The following is a 12,536-nucleotide window of genomic DNA, read 5'->3' as shown; positions in this document are numbered from 1 at the left end:
CACTGTTCCTGTATCTGGCTTTTTCTTCCTCTTTTGTGCTCTGGCTCCATGATTTGATGTCTTGTCTTTGATGAATAACCTCGTCATAGGTGTATAAAAGGAGTTTCAGCATTGACTGCTTGTCATGGTTTAAGCCCAGCTGGTAATTAAGAACTATGCAGCCACTCACCCTTTCTTCCACCCTGCTCCCGGAGGGATGGCGAGGAGTATTGAAAGAATGTAAATCCATACAAAACCACTATTGCTACCACCAATAGTAATAATGATGAGGGAAGTAACAAGGGGAGGGAATATAAAACTAAAAGGGGAGAAGAAAAACCAATAAACACAAAATGATGCTCAATACAATTGCTCAGCACCTGCCAACCGATACCCAGCCTGACCTCAGTAGCCATCTGGGCCTTCCAGGTTATCTCCCACCAGTTCATATACTGGGCATAATGTGCTGTGGTATGGAATACCCCTTTGGCTAGTTTGGGTCAGGTGTCCTTTCCCTGCTTCCTCCTAGTTTCCCATGCCCCTCCTCATTGGCAGAGCATGAAACTGAAAAATCCCTGACTAGTGTAAGCATTACTTAGGAACAACTAAAACATGAGTGGGTTATAGCACTGTTCTCAGACTAAAGTGAAAAACACAGCACTGCACCAGCTACTAAGAAGGAGAAAAATAACTCTTACAGCTGAACCCATGACAGTATCCACCCATGGAATATCCATGCCATTCAGGTCATGCTCAGATCCCATTTTTTTTCACTATACCATTGCTTTTTGTCTCAGATATACACACACACAAAGAGAGAGATATCATTCCTTAATCCATGGACCATCCCTATAAAGTTTGCTGAATTCACTCAGTCCACAATGTCAGGCTCCATCTCTTGTAACAGCCTCTCAGGGCAGCAGAGACAGGGTTGGGTTGGGTTGTTGCCTGATGACAGCACCACTGAACTCATCTGGTCGCTGCTGAGCTTGTCTGGTTTCATCAAAGTTCATTCTTTGTTGGGATGATGGTCAGAGGGAAGTCAAGGTCAGTCGATGCTGACCTGAGGACAGTTCTGTTGCTGCTTCTAGCTTTCTTACGACTTTATTCTCCACTGACGTCCATGACAGCACATATCTTCTTTTCAAAGCCCAGAGTGGTAAAGATGGGCATCTGGCTTACGGACTATAGAAGCGTTGTACAGGAGTCAATGGCATATGAGTTCATTGACTGTTTTCCCCCCAAATTAAACCTCCTGAGGTACACACCGGACTTCCCCATGTTCCCACATTACCCACCAAGTATATCCAGCCACCTGAGCAAAAGCAATCCCATGAGTGGGTTTGCCTTTACCTGAAGCAGGAATAACCCAGACTGTCTTCCCCAGCAAACTCTTTATGTGCACCACAGGAACTTTATCCCCCTCTACAGTATGTAAAAGTTCTGACTGGGCTGGGCCAGCTCTGTTGGCAGATCCCCTGGTGCTGACCAACCACGTGGCTTTTGGTAAATTTGTATCCCAGTGCTTGAAAGTCCCACCACCCATTGCTCTCAGTGTGGTGTTTAACAGCCTGTTGCACCGTTTGATTTTCCCAGAGGCTGGTGCATGGTAGGGGATGTGATATACCCACTCAATGCCATGCTCTTTAGCCCAAATGTCTATAAGGTTGTTCCAGAAATGAGTCCCATTGTCTGACTCAATTCTCTCCGGGGTGCCATGTCGCCACAAAATCTGTTTCTCACGGCCCAGGATAGTGTTCTGGGCAGTGTTGTGGGGCACAGCGTATGTTTCCAGCCATCTGGTGGTTGCTTCCACCATGGTAAGCACATGGCGCTCGCCTTGGCAGGTTGGTGAGAGCGTGATATAGTCAATGTGCCAGGCCTCCCCATGTTTGTACTTCAGCCGTTGTCCTCCATACCAGAGGTGCTGCAATTAAACAAGCCAAGCAGATAAACATTTCACATTTATGAATAACCTGGGCAATAGCATCCATTGTTAAGTCCACCCCTTGATCACAAGCCCACCTTCAGGCGTCATGGGCCCACCAAGCCAAAAATAATTCACCCTTATGTTGCCAAATCTAAGTGCATCTGAGTCACTTCAATCTTAGCAGCTTTATCCACCTGTTGGTTGTCCTGGTGTTCCTCAGTGGACGGACTCTTGGGTACATGTGCATCTACATGGCGTACCTTCACCACCAGGTTCTGCACCTGGGCAGCAATATCTTGCCACAGTGCAGCAGCCCAGATGGGTTTACCTCTGCATTCCGAGTTGCTTTGCTTCCATTGCTGCAACCACCCCCACAGGGCATTTGCCACCGTCCATGAGTCAGTGTAGAGATAAAGTACTGGCCACTTTTCTCGTTCAGCAATGTCCAGGGCCAGCTGGATGGCTTTCATCTCGGCAAACTGACTCGATTCGCCCTCTCCTTCAGCAGTTTCTGCAGCTTGTCATCGAGGACTCCATACGGCTGCCTTCCATCTCCGATGCTTTCCCACAATACTGCAAGACCCATCAGTAAACAAGGAATATTGCTTCTCACTGTCTGACAGTTGATGATATGATGGGGCCGCTTCAGCACACATCACCTCCTCCTCTGGTGACATTCCAAAATCTTTGCCCTCTGGCCAGTCCATGATGACTTCTAGCATTCTTGGGTGACTGGGATTTCCTATTCGAGCTCGTTGTGTAATTAGTGCAGCCCACTTACTCCAAGTAGCATCAGCTGCATGATGTGTACAGGAGATCCTGCCTTTGAACATCCAACCCAGCACGGGTAACCAGGGTGCCAGAAGGAGCTGTGCTTCAGTGCCAATCACTTCTGAAGCAGCTTGAACCCCTTCATAGGCTGCCAGTATCTCTTTTTCAGTGGGAATATAGATGGCCTCAGATCCTCTGTATCCCTGATGCCAAAAGCTGAAGGGTCAACCTCAAGTTTCCCCTGGAGTTTTCTGCCAGAGGCTCCAAACAGGACCATTCTCCCTGGCTATGGTGTAAAGCACATTTTTCACATCTTGCCCAGATGGGACTGGTGCAAGGGCCACTGCAGGAACTATCTCTCATTTAATTTGTTCAGAGGCTTGTTGTTTCACAGGGCCCCATTTAAAATCATTCTTCTTCTGGGTCATGTGATAGAGAGGGCTTACAATTGAACTGTAATTTGGGATGTGCATTTTCCAGAACCCCACAGCACCCAAGAAAGCTTGTGTTTCTTTCTTATTAGTTGGGGGAGACATTGCTCTTATCTTGTTGATCACATCTGTGGGATCTGTCTACGTCCATCTTGCCATTTTATTCCCAAAAGTTGAATCTCCTCTGCAGGTCCCTTGACCTTACTCCATTTTATGGCAAAACCGGCTTTCAGCGAGGTTTGGATTATTTTCCTCCCTTTCTCAAAGACTTCTTCCACTGTATCACCCCAAACAATAATGTCATCAATGTATTGCAGGTGTTCTGGAGCCTGCCCCTGCTCCAGTGCAGTCTTGATCAGTCCATGGCAAACGGTAGGGCTGTGTTTCCACCCCTGGGGCAGCCAGTTCCAAGTGTACTGGACGCCCCTCCAAGTAAAAGCAAACTGGCCTGCACTCTGCTGTCAAAGGAATTGAGAAGAATGCATTGGCAATATCAGTTGTGGCATATCACTTGGCTGCCTTTGACTCCAGTTCATATTGGAGTTCTAGCATGTCCGCTACGGCAGCACTCAATGATGGTGTGACTTCATTCAGGCCATGATAGTCTACTATTAGTCTCCACTCTCCATTAGACTTTCACACTGGACATATAAGGGTATTAAAAGGTGAGCGGATCCTACTGATCCCTCCTGGTCTCTCCAGTCTATGGATCAGCTTATGTACGGGAATCAGGGAGTCTCGGTGCGATAGTGCCACTGGTGCACCGTTGTTGTCACGACTGTCACTTGTTGTTTGACCTTCATCAGCCTTACAACAGAAGGATCCTCTGAGAGACCAGGCAAGATGGACAGCTGCTTAGTTTCCTCAGTCTCCAAAGCAGCAATGCCAAAAGCCCATCAGTACCCTTTTGGATCTTTGAAGTACCCTCTTCTGAGATAGTCTATGCCAAGGATGCACGGAGCCTCTGGACCAGTCACAATGGGGTGCTTTTGCCACTCCTTCCCAGTTAGGCTGATTTCAGCCTCCAGTACAGTCAACTCTTGGGATTCTCCTGTCACTTCATCCATCGTTCGTGGTGCTGCCTCATTCCAGGTCATTGATGCCAATGAGTGGGCATATGATGATGGCGCACTCTGTGTAAGTTTCTGCCACATGGGTTGCGTACATTCGACTTCACCTGGATCTACGGGTGCATTGCCAGCATCTGGCCTACAATAGATCATCTCTAGAATGATGACCGATTCCCTCAGAGACTGGATGCCTCTCTTGTGGTCCACTTGGCTGAATGACACATAACATCAACCTTGTAAGGATACCTTTCCTTCACAGCTGACAGGAGCTGCCCCTCAAGGCTGAGACTTGTTTCTCTTTTGCACTCGTTTTGTTGATCCCCCCTTCCCTAGCAAGTGATCCTAGCTGCTTGGTTTCCCTATCTTCTAGTTCATGACCGTCGGCTCCATGGTCCCAGCATCAGAGCAACCAGATGACAATGTGCTCCCCTGTAAGACAGCTGAAATCTTTTCGTATATTCCACAGCTCACCAATCAAGGTCAGGGATTGAGAAGTTACCTCTTCCTCTTCCTCTGATTCCTGTAGTAATTCCTCTCATTCAGATGTTGCCCCCTGTAGTTTGTGTGCTGAGTGAACTTCCTTCACTGCATGAGTTGTCTTTTGTGCCTTTCATTTGCTCTTCCTCTTCCTTATAGGGGCAACTAATACTGGCATGGATTGATCCTCTAGTTCAGCTGCAGTGTCTTTCACTGGGCTTGGAGTGGCTGCAGTGTCTGTTGTCCGGGTTTGAGTAGCTGCTGTGCTTGTTGCTGGAGTTGGGGGAGCTGCTGTGCTTGGAGTAGCTGCGCTATTTCTGTCAGGGTGTGAGTAGCTGCTGTGCTTGTTGCTGGAGTTGGGGGAGCTTCTGTGTTTAGGATTGAGTAGCTGCGTTGTCTGTTGCTTTGTCATCAGACCCAGAAACATCTTTTCCTGCTCTTAACAAAACTGGGCTCTGTAGGCGTAGGCCAAGCCCCAGCACATTCTTGTAAGTTGTCTCTCTCTGGTATTGCCAGGATGACAGTACACCTCTTCTAAGTGTTCTGCTAATTTTTCTGGATCCCACATTTGTTCAGGAGTAAAATTCCAAAGCACTGGAGGGGCCCCCTGGCCCAGGAGCTTGCCCATACCGTCCCACACACCCTGCCACTCGTGACTGTCCAGCCTTGGGGAAGACCTCTTGATGGTATTATTAAATAGTTGCTTAACCTTAGACAAGACCCAAGCTGGACCCTGCTTAGCTTCTGAGATCAGACAAGATTGGGTATTCTTAAGGTGGCCACACCGTAGGCAAAAATATAGACAGCATACGCAGCAAGAAGCTGGTTCCCAGCAAAAGGAGCCGGGTGCTTTCAAGGGCATTGAAAGGATATTCAAGATCTTTCACATTTCTAGAACCTGTAAATAGCCTGGCGGGGGAGTAAATACAGAATCCGTAAATAGCTCTGGAGCAGAGGGTGTGGGGGAATATCTCCTTCATAGGTTGACCCCCCAGGAGAAGCAAAAAAAGGTGTGTAATTGTTAAAAATTTCCATTACATGCCTCCCATAGTATAGAGGTGATGACCACGCTGAGAACTCATGCCAGCCCAGTTTCATGATCAATGAGTCTATTGTATTACAGGTTGTTACCATGAAGTACAGCAAAAAAATAACCTCAGCCCAGGCCCCAAAGCTGATACAGGTTAAACCAGCAAATACTGGCTACAAATAAGGTAGGACATGCTGATACTCTGAGCCCAAGCACAACTCCAAGAGCAAATAAATCAACATTGTGATGATCACAATCTGAAACAAGCAATGCTTATCACAGATATGATTATACATACTATGGTCAGATCTGTCATTATGTCACTCCTTTGTGCCCCATGTTGGACGCCAAAAAAGGACTGTCATGGGTTAAGCTCAGCCGGTAACTCAGAACCACGCAGCTGCTCACTCACTTTCCCCCTTCTCTCCCCCAGCTCTCAGAGGAACAGGGAGAAGACCTGAAAGAATGTAAATCCCACAGGTTGAGATAACAACAGTCCAGTAACTAAGGTACAACACAAAAATGCTACTACTACCATTAATAATAATAATGGTGATAATGGAAATAACAAGGGGACAGAATATAAAAATAAAACAGGAAAAAAAAACCCACAAAAAACCCACAAAAAAACCACAAGTGATGCTCAATACAATTGCTCAGCACCCACCAACCGATACCCAGCCCAACCTCAGCAGCCATCTGGGCCTTCCAAGTATCTCCCACCAGTTCATATACAGGGCATGACATGCTGTGGTATAGAATACCCCTTTGGCTAGTTTAGGTCAGGTGTCCTTTCCCTGCATTCTCCCAGTTTCCAGTGCCCCTCCTCACTGACAGAGCAAGAAACTGAAAAATCTTTGATTGGAAGAGTATTACATAGAACAACTAAAACATGAGTGTGTTATAGCACTGTTCTCAGACTAAAGTGGAAAACACAGCACTGCACCAGCTACTAAGGAGAAAAATAACTCTTACAGCTGAACACAGGACATGGCTGCAAGCCGACAAAGAGTGCTGGAAGCACCAAGCGCCTGAACCAGCCCATGGGCAGAAAACAGAGGGAGGGTCATTAGTGACAGCTCCAGATCAGAGCAAACAACTGCAGTGGCCTGAGCTATTTCTAATTTGGAAGGTCTAATTAATCTACACAAGGAGCAGAGATTTCACTCCCACAAACTTCCCTTATATTTGACTGAAGCTCATGGAAGGCAATGGACAAAATCCCTCCTTAATTTAGGGTGGGAAACCAGCTCTTACCAGAGTAACATTTATAGCAGCACAGCTATGAGTGTTCAGCCTTACGAAAACAACTGATTTTGCAGCTGAGGAGTTTTCTCTCTGAAAAATTCAACCTGTCAATTTAAATCAGTGTGCTTAAAGGTAGGCAAAGAGGCCTTTTACTTACAAGAGCAGTTGCAAAATCAGATCTTAACCTCTTAAACAAGTAAATCAGCACGCACCTCCCATGTATTCTTGGTAAATAAGGAGCTATGCAACAGTCGAGTTTCACACTTTAGAGGAAGTCCCCAGGCTGAATCAACAGGTCCTCCTGATAAATGAAAATGTTACTATTGCAGTGGATTTACATCGAACACCACATTTTTAACAACGGTTGATACAGAGTATGTCATGCAAATCACTTGTGTACACCAACTAATACTTAAATCAGTCCCTATCTGTGCAGCATTTACATTTTTATATTCAAACTGTAGCTAGAAACATTTTACAAGAAACTATGGAAACGGATCTTGTAAGCCACAAGTCTTAGTTTGTAGGATTTGGTCTACAAGAGACCAAGCTTTTCCAGCCAGCATATCCACATAGGTATGTAGTAAATGTAAAAACTATGCATTGTTTTCCTCTAGAAAGCATTATAAATGCTGCTCAGTTGACAGAGGTTCGGTTTTGTACCAGTTTAAAGCGGTTCAAAATGTGAAGCAACACGGAGCTTATTTTGTCAGAATAGTGTCAATTTTAAGTCAGTCCGGCTGAGCTGAAGTTTTCTGTACACTTCTCTGCCTGCACTGCACTGGCACCGTGGCTGATGGAAGCGGCCACGCAGTTCAGATGCTGAGCGGAGCCGGCACGGCAAAAGGAAGGGAAAGAGAGCGGCGGGAGCGGCCGGCTCAGCTCGGCTCAGCTCGGCTCAGCTCGGCTCAGCTCAGCTCAGCTCCGGTGGCCGCTGTGCCCTCCTGCCTGACGGGCAGCGGAGGAGCGGGACTCCCCGGCGGGGCGGGGCTGGGGAACGTGCCCAGTACTGGGCGGACGGAGCCAGCACGGCCGCCGCCACCGCCGCCACCACGGGCTGGACAGGCAGGACCGGGACGGGGCGGGAGGGGGCTGAGGCGACGCGGCGCTACCCCTGCCCCCGCAGCACCGGTTGCCGCGGGCCGGAATTACCGAGCGGGGCTGGGTCGGAGCGTGAGGTGGAGTGAGAAGGACGAGGAGATGTGAAGCCGTGCCGCGCCGGTCCGTGAGAGCAGCGGTGCCACAACGCTTTTAGGGACCAAAACCCCTCGGACGGGCAGAGCAGCGGGTGAGCGGGTAGGTGCTTGATGCTTGGCGCTGGGGACGGAAGGGAGAGGCAGACCCTCAGACGCGGTGAAACACCGGGCACACGCCCCTGGGCGGACACAGACCCGGCCCAGGTGCGGAGAGACGCAGGCCCCGGGGCCGCTCTCGCTGCTCCGTACAACTCGCGGTCCCCGATCTCGGGGTCGCCAGTAGTGCCAGGAAGCGTTGCTGGGCTGCGGCAGCGGGGAATGAGAGCTTCGAGTGCCTCTCCCCTTCGTGTACCTAACTGGCTTCCCGTTAAGATCTTCCTTAACTGGAATAACTGCGAGTTTCCCAGCTTGGCAGCTGGATTCTCTTTTATGACAGTACACGAGTGCGGCGTGTTTGTGTTCGGGATGTTCCTCTTTTTTCTTTTCTTCTTTTGTAATCGGTTTGGATATTTTTTCTTACGGTAGTGTTGCAGTGTGGAAATGTAGTTTGCAATTTAGAGACATAGAAGTGCCTTCATGCCTACCAGTAGTAGCTTTGCATTGCTCCTTATTTCTACGTAGGTCTTTTTGTGTACGGTATTGTTTTACAATCACTGCTGCAAATGTTTGTTTTGTCATGAGACAAATGCGTAATCGCTACTCCCCACTTACATTCAGTTTTGTGAGTGGGGTTTTTAGCTTGGTTGTTGTCGTTTGGGGTTTGTTTTAATATTTCTTCCCAGCTATTTAGTTCTTCAAGTTATTTCTTTGATAGTGAGTGACAGAATTTCCTTCTGGAATGCTTCTTGATATTCTTAAGTCAAAAAATATTGCTTCTGTTACAGACAATGACTACAATGAGGAGAACATCTTCAGTATTTAAAAAGCTGTCATTCAGGTACACAAGCACAGAGGTTAATCAATGGCCACAGTGGGGCAGACTATCGGAGACCACCAGAGACCCCTCAAATATGGTAAAGCGAATATGATAATTCCAGGAAATCTAATGAATAATTTGTAAACAAATTGGTGGGCTCCCGGGTGGCTCAGTCACTTGGGAGCCTTCGACAAAGTATTGTAAGGAATTACACAGCATTACTGACCGGCTACCTGGAACCCTAACAAATTGGTCAGCGGTACTCAAGAGCTTGTTTAGAACTTACATTGCATTATTCTGCAAACTTTTTTCTAAACCAGACAGATGTGTAGGAAGAAAGTAAACGTCTTGCACCCCACTACACTGGTCAGGGCCATTAAGATTAGTGCACTATCTATGTGGGTGAAATGTTAACCGATAAACACAGTGACAGAACCCCACTTTGTTCCGCTGCTTGCAACACAAGTGGGATATGAGGGCTGTGAAAAGCAATTTGTTATGTCTGGAGAATTTTAGTATTTCCTCAAGTCCATAGATGTTCAGGAACTTCCTCTTGTGGAAGGTCCGTCTTTAAAAGTATTAAATAAATGGGTCTCAAGTAGGAATTTCTGGATAATGGAATCTCTGTCAAAAAAGGCCACTGCAGCAGTGTGCTTTTAAAGAGCCCGGAACCTCTCTAACAGGCTAGGGACAGACAACAGCTGAGAAGGAATTGTTAGGTTGTGCCTTTTCACCAGGACTCCCCAGTAAATTAACAAGGATGGAAAGGGCTTGTGATAACGTGTGATTTAAGGAAAATGGAGGTGGGATGGATGAAGGAGCAGCTTTAAAGCAGTTGCTGTCCTACGTTCCTACACGTTCTCTCCAGCAAGTTTCTGAAGGCTTCTGACGGCTTAGTGGGTAAGATTTGGTGAGCTTGAACACAAGACTGTTGGTAAAACAAGGATGCTGTCTAGACAAAACCTCACCTAAATTTACCTAAGTCTACCACTTGCTATGAAAGGAGGTAGCTTTGTCCTAATACTGTGTACAGTTCGCCCACCTTGGCATAGATCCAAAATGCAGTCAGTTTGGATGTGAGGAAGCCACCTTCTCGAGTTGTCGGATCCTGTAGTCACTGAGCAGACAGTGCTGTGTGCAGGCTTGAGACCTCTTTCAGGAACCAAACCACTGAGACATGGTTTGATGTTGAACGTCATGACAAGGAGTGACATTGCTCTTTTTTCTTTCAGATGCAAAGCTCACTGATGGAAGCCTTCAACGTCCAACGCAAACCTACCAACAAAACCAACTACTTCTTACCCTTAAACCCCACTTTTTACCCTCAAAACTGCCTTTTTACCATCAAAACCCACTCTTTACCTTCAAAAGACACGACTCTTTACATGGAACTTGACATTACCAATATTGACCATCAAAACTTAGAATTTATTACTGAAACATTTACCATTGAGACAAAATCCACTCATAAGTGGTGCTTAACATTTCTCTACACGATTTTACCATGCAGGACTTTTTTTTAGTTTTGAACTTGAGACTTTGTTTTTTAAGATACACTTCTAATCCAGAAGGGTGGAAACGTCTTAAAACTGCTGAACATAGTAAATTACCGCATTAATATCTCACAAGTGTGAGATAAGGGCCAGCAATAGACCATCTCAAATGCTGCTTGTTCCAGACTCCGGCTGACTTGATGTTATTCGTGTAATGTTACTCCAAGTTAGACACCTGGTGCAAGAGCAACCAGGGATTACAAAGATTGCAACTGACGGTCTGTATATTTCATTTAAAGGCTTACTTAAAATTTCACAAGTAGAATTTTTTGTAAGAGCATCATTTTCTTTCCTGTTCTGTCGGACACTAGGAACTAATGTACTTCACATACGAGTTATAGTCAAGATCTGTAAGAAAATCGTCTGGTTCTCAGCTTTATGAAACAACAAATACGCAGATTTGAACGTATTTCTCAAGACGATCTCTGATACTCTTCCGTATGTTTTAACTACATTTTGTTAATATACTGTCCCTTGTCCAAAGTCTCAGTTGTCTGGTTTTGTCTCTCTAAAGTGGCTAGCTAAAGACAAATTCATACGGTGATTTTAATTTTTATTATTAAATGCTATCAGACTGTGACACACTTCTTCTTCACTGGTCCTGCATCAGGAGACCAGTGAGTGGGGAACCTGTAGGAAACACAGGGCATCTGAATAATCTTTCTGGTTTATCCAAGCCGTGTTGTTCAGAGATGTCTAAAGTTTCATCTTTGTTCTTTTAAAGGTAAAAAGCACTTGCCCTACTGTAAATATATAGCATGTAAAATTGATACAGTAGGTAAATACAGCAAAGTTCAAGTGGATTTTTACTGGACTTATCTAACATGCAACGTGTCGTGTGAATTGACAGCTTTCAGAGTGTATTTGATACGCAATAAATTAGATCTTCCTTTCAGTGGTAGGGGAGATGATGCTATCACTGTGACCCAGAGAAGATAAGTATCTGGGGACTTGTTAGTGGCCACACAGCTCAGGCGCTGAGTGAAGCCACCTGCCTGGCTCTTTCTGGCCCCTGCAGCCGCAAAGGCCAGCACTGAAAACAAGGAGCGGAGGAACTACACGAGTTTCAGCGCAGCACGAAGGGAGAAGTATAAGGCCCTAGTAGACACCAGTTCCCTGTGTGCCCTGATGCCCTCAAGCTGTCAAGGGGTGGAACCGATCTATATTTCTGGAGTGACAGGGGGATCCCAAGAGTTGGCTGTACTGGAGGCTGAAATCAGTCTGACTGGGAGGAAATGGCAAAAGTACCCCATCGTGAGTGGTCCAGAGGCTCCGTGCATGCTCGGCATAGACTACCTCAGGAGAGGGTACTTCAAAGATCCAAAAGGGTACTGATGGGCTTTTGGCATTGCTGCTTTGGAGACTGAGGAAACTAAGCAGCTGTCCATCTTGCCTGGTCTCTCAGAGGATCCTTCTGTTGTAAGGCTGATGAAGGTGAAACAACAAGTGACAGTCGTGACAACAACGGTGCACCAGTGGCACTATCGCACCGAGACTCCCTGATTCCCATACATAAGCTGATCCATAGACTGGGGAGCCCAGGAGGGATCAGTAGGATCCACTCACCTTTTAATACCCTTATATGTCCAGTGTGAAAGTCTAATGGAGAGTGGAGACTAATAGTAAACTATCGTGGCCTGAATGAAGTCACACCGCCATTGAGTGCTGCCGTAGCGGACATGCTAGAACTTCAGTATGAATTAGAGTCAAAGGCAGCCAAGTGGTATTGATACGCGGATTGACTCCACAACTCGTTAAAGTTGTAAAGTAGGTATGCTTTATTCAGCGCTGAGGTGCATGGGGATCGTTCCTCCAAAGTATGCACACCCAGGGTCGTTTTTCCTTTACATTCATTCCCTCATGGCACACATATGCATTACATTACTGATACGCCTATACATATTTAGTATCTGTCCCCGCTTCGTATTATCATGA

This window comes from Lathamus discolor, chromosome 6 (genome assembly GCF_037157495.1).
Source record: "Lathamus discolor isolate bLatDis1 chromosome 6, bLatDis1.hap1, whole genome shotgun sequence".
NCBI lineage: Eukaryota > Metazoa > Chordata > Aves > Psittaciformes > Psittacidae > Lathamus > Lathamus discolor.
The sequence above is the reverse complement of the archived record's forward strand: the minus strand, read 5'-3'. Positions refer to the sequence as shown.